Source organism: Notolepis coatsorum, assembly GCF_963971535.1.
Source record: "Notolepis coatsorum genome assembly, chromosome: 1".
NCBI classification, from domain to species: Eukaryota; Metazoa; Chordata; class Actinopteri; order Aulopiformes; family Paralepididae; genus Notolepis; species Notolepis coatsorum.
Genome location: NC_140165.1, coordinates 37,232,092 through 37,242,091, shown reverse-complemented (window position 1 = coordinate 37,242,091; position 10,000 = coordinate 37,232,092). Strand labels below are relative to the sequence as shown.

Sequence of the window (10,000 nt, the reverse complement as noted above, 5' to 3'; positions counted from 1 at the left end):
TATTTGGAATATATTAATGACTGTATATACGCAAAAGTAGCCTAGTTTTAAGTTAAAATATTATAAATCGACATGCCTTGATGATTTCATTCTTTATATAGCCTGCCTATCAATTGTTTTTAAGCTCAATAAACTGACCGGAATTTCTCACATTTGTCCGGGAGATTGAAATCTTCCAGGACACGGAGACCGGCCCCAGTATTTTCTAACGGAAACCCTGATGGAGACAAACGGAGGTAAACGGTACCCTATCCCCCCCCCCTCACAGTGAGCTGTGGTGTTCCACAAGGAAGCATACTAGGACCGCTACTGTTCCTAATTTATGCAAATGACATGTCGTCAGCTTGTGACTGCAACTTGTTCCTGTTTGCGGACGACTCAGCCCTGCTGGTCTCTGACAAGAACAAGTTACAGGTTGAAAAAACCCTCAGCTCGGAACTAGGCAGAATCTGCATATGGCTCGCTGATAACAAACTATCATTACACATGGGCAAAACAGAGTCCATTCTCTTCGGTTCAAATAACAAACTCAGCAAGACCGACGGCTTCTCAGTTACAGTGGGTGACAATATTGTCACAAGGAAAGATGAAATTACCTACCTGGGTTCCATCCTAGAGGCTAATCTCTCCTGTGACAAAATGGCATCCAATGTAATAAAAAAAAGTCAACCAACGAACTCGATTCTTGTACCGGATCTCCTCTCTGGTAAACAAGAATAATACCCTGAAGACTCTGGCAGGAGCACTCATTCAGGGGTACTACGACTATGCTTGCACCTCATGGTACCAAAGCACCTCAAAGGCGCTAAAAACAAAATTACAAACATCTCAAAACAAACTGGTCAGACTACTGCTTGACCTTGCTCCTAGAACCCACCTCACCCCTGCCCACTTTGACAACCTAGGATGGCTTAGAGTAGACGACAGAGTACAGCAACTTGCAATGGGCCTGGTCTACAAGATACACTACACGACCAAGGTACCCATGTACATGTCAAAATACTTCCCAAAGGTCAGTGAATACCACGATCACAACACCAGAGGGAGCTCCACAAATCATGTTAAACCCAGATTCGGCTCAAATAAGGGACTAAACACGTTTCGCAATTATGCCACATCAATGTGGAACGCCCTACCCAAAGCTGTAAAGGAATGTGGATCACTACCCACTTTCAAAACCTCTCTCAAGGGACACCTACGGGAGACTGCAATTCAACACTGGCCCCTGTAAATATCCTAACCCAACCCCCTCCAATGTACAGTCATTTACCTAGTATGGTTTTGTCAATAGTCCAATGTACAATTTTGTTTGTTTGTACAGTGTCTCCTCCCCCCCCCCCCCCCCCTCAATGTACAGTTTTGCTTGTTTATACAGTGTGCCCCCCCCCCCTCCCCAACCACCTCCAATGTAGATTACCCAGTATGGTTGTCAATATCCCAGTGTACCCAACCCCCCCCCACCCAACCTCCTCCAATGTACAGTTTCTACGTCAAATGTATATACTCCCTTTTCCTGACTCCTTCTGTATCACAAACAGTACTGTATTTGCAAATCTGGTATGTCATAAATGTATAGATGTAGCAGTACTGACTATCTGTATGTCATGTATGTCATATATTTCCTGATGAATTGAAAATGGGGGACCCTGATGTAAACAAGACGAAAGTCTTTCTCTGGTCTGCATCCCCTTAACAATTGTGTGTATTGAGCTGTACTGTATTGTACCCATTCTGCAATCTGTTAATAAAGTTTTCAATCAATCAATCAAAACATTAACATTACGTTTTGTTTCATTTATGTGAATAGTTTATTTACAAGTGAACCAAACTTCTCCTCCATTGCAAACACCCAGGGTACAAAATAGTCACACGCCCACCGCCACAGGCTTGTAGATATAATGTTGGCCGTCATAAATTAAGGCCTGGGCGCCATCTGGCGGCCAACTAAATCCACTGCATGGGTCGGGATTAATATGATGCAGGGAGTAGTCCAGCTGAGCGGGAGAAATGTCGTGGGAGCGGGCGGAAGTTGCCCAATCTGGAACAATCTCCAGGGCTGCAGCTGGACCCTATTGGATGCGGGCGTGGTGAGTTGAAACGAAAGTGAAACTGTGGTGTGTGTGTGTGAGATGCGCTCTGCTCACAAGATCAAGTTTGTAACATGAGACGCACATGAGATCTGTCTTCATCCGTTCTTTAGCCTACTACAAAAAAACCCTGCAATCGCGTTTTTGATTGTGCTCTGATATTTAATTTTGCATTTGATTTGACCAAATATGTGGAGGCATATTCCCGGAGTAGCTCCCCCGGGTCCCCCCTCAAAATTAAGAAAAACAGGCGACAACATTAACGTTGACGAGTCAGTTGCTACCACCAGCACCGCCGATAACACTGCACCTGCTACTAGCGTCGGTGTAGTTAGGAAATGTAGCCAGAAATGGTACACATCTGATTCCGGGAAACCACGAGAATGGCTTAAATTTGAGGGGGGGGGGTAAAGTTTTGTATACCATGTCGTGCCAAAGCAACGGATAAAAGAAAACGAAATTAATTTGTCATCGGGACGTCGGTGATGAAACTGGAAGCCATCAAAAGCCACGAGACGTCACGCTGTCACAGGGACTGCTCTGTTGTATACAAAGCACAGTCTACTCCGCTCCTGGCTGCTCCGACTGTTGACCAAGCTGTCAGAGTCGACTCTGGCTAAAATGCGGATACTATTCCGTAACGCCCACGCTATAGCGAAAAAATCAAGACCATACAGGGACTTCGCCTGGATGTGCGAGTAAGTTTATTGTGTTTTTTTTATAACGTTAGTCCAGCATGTTCATATAGGTGTGTCGGCTTTCACTTTCAGCTAATTATGGTTGTAAAGCCTACCCAGTGGAATTGTTTACATAACAATGCATGATATTATATATTATTATATTATTATTCCATACAAGGCTGGATGCATTACAGACTCCGCTAACATCCCTTGTTGCCTTGTAGGTGGCAAGTAGGCCTATGGATTTGTTTATCTTGTTTGAAGTTGTTTTAATATGTTCTTTAATTCTTTTGCTTCCATATTGTAAATAAATTCGCAATAAATTATTTGCATTTAAAACTATTAACGCTGACTCATTCCTTCAGTCCACTCAAAATTAGGCTAATATTCCTTATGTTGTTTATGATATTAATTAAAAATAGCATACGAGAGTATTATATAGTAATAATAACACATGGCGATATACTAAAAAGCTATTTATAATTTTTGGCTTGTAAAAAATCTGGATGGCTGGTAGTTTTTAAAATCTACCAGCCAAATGGCTGGTAAGTCAAAAAGTTAAGTTTGTTCCCTGCAAACACCGCAACGCTCCCAGCTGTAAAAAAAAAATGTGGATGTAAGGATGTTTAATAACCATTTTCATCATAAAAATGCAGTGCCCCCGAAATAAAAATAAAAGCCCCCGAAAATCAATTAAGGGGGGCAAAAAAAGCCATTGAATTTTTTTTTAAATTTCTAACCCTGACCCAGGGACAGTGCACATACATCAACATATTCAGTTTCCACATCAATGTAAATGTGTAAATGTGCCAGAATTAGCTAATGAGCTAGTTTTCACCTGTAGTCCCTGCCTACCATGCATGTCTTTATGGTGTGGGAGGAAACCCACGCCAACAAAGGGAGAACATGCAAACTCCACACAGAAAGGCCCCCTGCTGGGTGTTGCTCTCATCTTTGTCTTGTCTATTAAATGCAGCCCACCCTTCCTTGCACTACTCCACCCCGCACTTTTTGGAACTTCTTCCCTGCTTACATTGATTCTGTACTAGAGCTGCGTGATATGAAAGAAATTCATATAATTATCTGGATTTTCTCTAAATCTGTGCATGTCTGTGCGAAATCACAAGATTAATAATCCAATTGCTGTGCATCGCACTGAGCCACATCATATCAATCGTGAAGTGGTATCAAACCAAAACTCAAGTACTGATCACATTTTGAGATACATTTTAGGCTTATTATGATTATCAATCATTCAGATGGCAGGATTGTGCGCAACAATATTAAGATATCACAATTTCACCACACTATGATCCTGATGAGATCAAATATAATATTGATTTATGGCCCAACGCTGCTCTATGCTGAACCTCGGCTAATCAACAAGATCTGATCCAATCCATTACTTCTACTGATTGAAACTTCTTCACATCATCCTAGTCATTCATCACCGATCTCCCCGCAGACCCTCAGTTAATTTACAACGATTAGCAGAGCATTGAGCTGATGTCTCCACCCAGAGCCACTGACAATAAGTGATATAAGTGAATCCTAATATGCCTGCTATAAATCGCTGATGATGCACTGCTCAAGGACATCATTGAGTTCATCGTTGCGAATAACACTGTTCATTGTTTTCTCTCTCTCTCTCTCTCTCTCTCTCTCTCTCTCTCTCTCTCTCTCTCTCTCTCTCTCTCTCTCTCTCTCTCTCTCTCTCTCTCTCTCTCTCTCTCTCTCTCTCTCTCGTAGGTGAGGTGCCTGCCCCGCCCCATGTTTCCTCAGCTCAGCCCTGGGCTTCATCCCCTTGACCCTGGATCAGTAGACCCTTCCTCCTTTCAGTCCTCCACGCTTGACTGTGAGTAGTGAGTACACCCGGAAATTGACCTCAGAACAGGTGTAACCTCTAGTCTATACTCTATAGCAGGGGTAGGCAACCCTAGGCACGCGTGCCTGCATAGGCACGCGGGGGCATTTTCATAGGCACAGGGGGCAGCATAAAAAAAAAATAAAAAAAATAAAAAAGATATTATTATTATTATTTTTTTTTTTTGCTTTGAAATAGTATAGTGAAATATTTTGCAATGTTGTCGCATTTATCTTGTTGAAATCCTCCCACAGGTTCTTTTTACTACCACATATTTAATTGAGACCCTTTATTTGTTTATTATTTCAATTTAGCTGGAAATACATTGCTACATCATTCAGTAACATTTGCAGAGCCTTATAACAAAAACATTATTACGGTCACCATTGTGACCAGTGGGATTAATCAACAACTTTTATTATTTATTTGTCTATTTCATTGAACATTGCACATGTTAAAAGCCATTTCTTTCTCAAAATGTGAGTATTACCAAGTCAACTTGTGTTCTTAAAACAATGACAATAAACATAGTTTTATTAGGTTGAAATAATGTGGTTGTGTACTTATTTTTCTGTTAACTTATTATGGATTGAAAACTGAAAACCTTAATACACAGTAAATGAACTCAATATTTTTAAGTTCTGGTAACTTATTATTATTTATTTTTTTACAGTGTAGTCTTGCGATCAATCAAAACGTATTTACACGATATACCTCACATTCACCCTCCATTCACATCCTGGTGTTCTCCTGGTGTTCTCCATTAGGCCTGTAGGTGGAGCTATGACAGCACACGTACAGTACACACACCGATGGTGTGTGATGTGTCCAAAAATGAATGGGCAAATGTGAGTGAAATGGTCGCACTGTATGTTTGTCTGCATTGCATTCCCCCCCCCAACTCAGATTTAGGGTTGATACAACCATCATAATAATATTGTTAATAATAACAATAACAATAATGATGTAATAATGTACAAATTATCATTAAAAAGACCTGATTATGAGAAACATTTTTACGATGCATGGAATATTGTTGAGGCACACTAGTTACAACTATATTTCAAACAGGCACTCCATGTCAAAAAGGTTGCTGACCCCTGCTCTATAGTATGCTCTGCTTTTGTGTCCTCAAATGATTCCACTGTTCTAAAGGCTCCGCTAAAAGGGCTCCGCTGTTCTTAGTTTATGTAGTAGTTAGTTAGTATTGTTTTTGAATGTACCACCGCTGTTCACAAGTTTCTAATCACGGCGATGTGACCGTACACCTCAAAAGGTTATGCCGATCTTCACAGCGATATCGTTTCTATTCATTAAATGCAGAGTTGCTCTACATTAAAGTAGAATGAGTTTTTCCTAATATTGAAGACATTGTGCTTTTATCAGACAGTAACCTTTGCAAGTTCTCTTCATCCTACTGTATATGTCCCTCTGAATGCTGGGAGATGGAGAGAGAGAGAGATAGAGAGAGAGGGAGAGGATATGGAGGAAAGAGTCATGAGTTGGATTCAGTCCCAAGATGTCATATTATTTCCAGTAAATAGATTAACTTGGCCCAGTGGTGCGGTCCATTCTCCCTCAGTTTTATCTATTGGGACAGTAGGAAGGCTGACAGTAGTGTATCTATTCAGACAGTAGGAAGGCTGATAGTATTAGTGTATTGAGGACAGTAGGGCGTATATTGAGACAGTAGTGTTGATCTATTGAGACAGTAGTGTATCTATTGAGACAGCAGTGTATCTATTGAGAAAGTAGTGTATCTATTGAGACAGTAGTGCATCTATTGAGAGACAGTAGTGTATCTATTGAGACAGTAGTGTATCTATTGAGACAGTAGTGTATCTATTGAGACAGTAGTGCATCTATTGAGACAGTAGTGCATCTATTGAGACAGTAGTGTATCTATTGTTTATCTATTTCAGTCGGGATTCAGAAAATATCATAGCACTGAAACTGCCCTCACCAAAATAGTCAGTGACCTCAGGCTAAACTCTGACGAGAATAAGATCTCCATCCTTATCCTGCTAGATCTCAGTGCAGCATTTGATACAATCGATCACGATATTCTAATCGATCGTCTTGAAAACCTTGTCGGTTTCTCAGAACATGTGCTAGGCTGGTTCAAAACATACATCAGAGGAAGGAAATTCTATATTAGACTATGAGAGCACATGTCTGATATATACGACAACAACTATGGAGTTGCACAAGGGAGTTGCTTAGGTCCTTTACTCTTCTCCCTTTACATGTTACCGCTGGGTGATATCATCAGAGAACATAATGTAGATTTCCATAGCTATGCGGATGATACACAACTGTACATATCTGCTGAACCAAATGATACAGCGATTACTGTAGCTCCATTACAGACTGCTTACTGGCAATAAATAAATGGATGAGTAAGAACTTCCTGAAACTAAACGAGAACAAAACTGAAATTATAATTATTGGCCCCAAAACTAAAAAGAAACGTTAATAAAGAACCTGGGATCAAATCTGAGGTCACTAGTCTCGGGGTTATCATAGATTCAGAACTGAACTTCAATTCTCATATTAGCAAAGTGACGAAAACATCGTTCTTCCATCTCAGAAATATAGCAAAAGTACGACCATTTATTAATCAGAACGATGCTGAGAAGCTAATTCATGTCTAGCCGGTTAGACTACTGTAATGCACTTTTCACAGGTCTCCCTAAGAAAACCAACAGAGAGGCTTCAGCTAATCCAAAACTCTGCAGCCCGACTGCTAACTAGAACCAAAAGGAGAGAGCACATTAGTCCAGTCTTAGCTGCTTTACACTGGCTTCCTGTAACATTTAGAATTGACTTTAAGGTCCTTCTCCTTACATACAAAGCTCTAAATGGACCCTAGCTACATCGCCAACACTCTAATAAATTACACGCCAGCAAGAACACTGCGATCATCAGCTGCTGGACTACTAGACTCCCAGAAACAGTCAAAAGAGGATCGGTAATGCAGCCTTTATCAACTATGCCCCAAAACTGTGGAACAAACTACCCCAAAACATCAGGGAAGCCAACTCGCTAGACATCTTCAAAAGACAGCTTAAAACCTATCTCTTTGCTCAGGCATTTCAATGACTTACCTGCACTATTCTTACCCTGCCTACTTTTATACACTGCCTATCAAATTCATGTGTCGGTTCTATGCTAATTTTATCTCACTACCTCCTACTGTATGCACTGTAATTTAAGAGAACTATTTTATCACACTTTTTACTTCTTACTGATGCACTGCTCTGTTGTATGTTAAATACCCTGTTGTATGTCCGTTCGATTTTATAATTTTTAGACTATTTTTAAACTGAATCATTATAAACTATTTTTATACTGAAACTGTAAACCGAGAGCTTATTGGGATGCTAGATCCTAATGTGAAACACTGTGATTTACCATACCTTGCTACCTGTCTATCTTTTTTATGCTCGCTTATACCTGTATTTTTTACTGTTGTGAAGCACTTTGAACTGCAACATCTGTATGAAAAGTGCTATACAAATAAAGTTATTATTATTATTATTATTATTATTATTATTGTGACAGTAGTGGATCTATTGAGACAGTAGTGTATCTATTGAGACAGTAGTGCATCTATTGAGACAGTAGGGAGGCTGACAGTAGGAAGGGTGGCAGTAGGAATGCTGACAGTAGTCTATTGAGACAGTAGGAAGGCTGACAGTAGTCTATTGAGACAGTAGGAAGGCTGACTGTAGGAATGCTGACAGTAGAAATGCTGACACTAGTCTATTGAGACAGTAGGAAGGCTGACAGTAGTGTATCTAATGAGACAGTAGGGAGGCTGACAGTAGTGTGTCTATTGAGACAGTAGGAAGGCTGACAGTAGTGTATCTAATGAGACAGTAGGGAGGCTGACAGTAGTGTGTCTATTGAGACAGTAGGGAGGCTGACAGTAGTGTATCTATTGAGACAGTAGGAAGGCTGACAGTAGTGTATCTATTGAGACAGTAGGGAGGCTGACAGTAGTGTATCTATTGAGACAGTAGGGAGGCTGACAGTAGTGTGTCTATTGAGACAGTAGGAAGGCTGACAGTAGTGTATCTAATGAGACAGTAGGGAGGCTGACAGTAGTGTGTCTATTGAGAGAGTAGGGAGGCTGACAGTAGTGTATCTATTGAGACAGTAGGAAGGCTGACAGTAGTGTATCTAATGAGACAGTAGGGAGGCTGACAGTAGTGTGTCTATTGAGACAGTAGGACGGCTGACAGTAGTGTATCTATTGAGACAGTAGGAAGGCTGACAGTAGTGTATCTATTGAGACAGTAGGACGGCTGACAGTAGTGTATCTATTGAGACAGTAGGAAGGCTGACAGTAGGAAGGGTGACAGTAGTGTATCTATTGAGACAGTAGTGTATCTATTGAGACAGTAGTGTATCTATTGAGACAGTAGTGTATCTATTGAGACAGTAGGGCGGCTGACAGTAGGAAGGGTGACAGTAGTGTATCTATTGAGACAGTAGGACGGCTGACAGTAGTGTATCTATTGAGACAGTAGGACGGCTGACAGTAGTGTATCTATTGAGACAGTAGGAAGGCTGACGGTAGGAAGGCTCCTGAGTAGGCCAGGAGAGGTACATATAGTTCCAGGGATGGGGGGTCTTAACCACTACAGCATCTCTATCCACAACTCATGTTATTACTCTTGGAGGGGCCATAAATAATGTCATGGACGGCCAAATACTGTATGTTCCGCAGGCCCTACTTTTGACAGCCCGGCCCAAATAAAAAAGACATTCGATTCAAGATTCAAGAGGTTTATTTGTCACATACATACCAGGGCATACAGTGAAATGCGGGTGGCCATGCCCGCTTCGATTGTGCAATAATACAATAGTAAATAAAATAAGTAGAAGATCATAAAATAGACATGATAAAATAGACATGTTAAAAGTCCTGAGTTAAATGCAATACAATGTTAGCTACGAAGTAAAGGCACTGGGTCCTATGTACACTACTATACAATATACAGTTTACTCTGTATCCCTATGCTATACTTGCTATTACTAAACTATACTATACAAGAACCACAACAGTTCTTTCCTTAAAGTGGCCTTTTTCCCCCCTTCCTTTAACACATTGACCGCCAGCAGCAGGGGGCGCTGATCCCCCTTCAGCGCCAGGTCTTTATTCAATGGATATAGTTTTAGACTGCGACATTTGCGAGTGCTTAATATATATCTTATATTATAGCTAATATGGGTCTAATACACCCGTCGATTGTCAGTGAGTTGCTTCCATTCAACATGCACAAAACAGATTGTTTTTTCATCCGTACATTTCCGTTTTATACCGTTTTGAATACGAGTATGGTTTGGGTTATTCTGAGTAA

At 40.8% G+C, this 10,000-nt stretch overlaps 1 protein-coding gene across 6 annotated transcripts in view; it reads left to right on the top strand.

Moving 5' to 3' along the window:
* Positions 1 to 10,000, top strand: part of LOC311242231 (inositol polyphosphate-4-phosphatase type I A-like) — a gene marked incomplete at its 3' end in the record, with an annotated part of 159,729 nt that overhangs the window by 54,331 nt on the left and 95,398 nt on the right. For all 6 annotated transcript variants that reach the window (XM_084331195.1, XM_084331194.1, XM_084331191.1 and 3 more), the window contains exon 2: positions 4,517 to 4,622. The remainder of the gene's footprint in view (positions 1 to 4,516; positions 4,623 to 10,000) is intronic.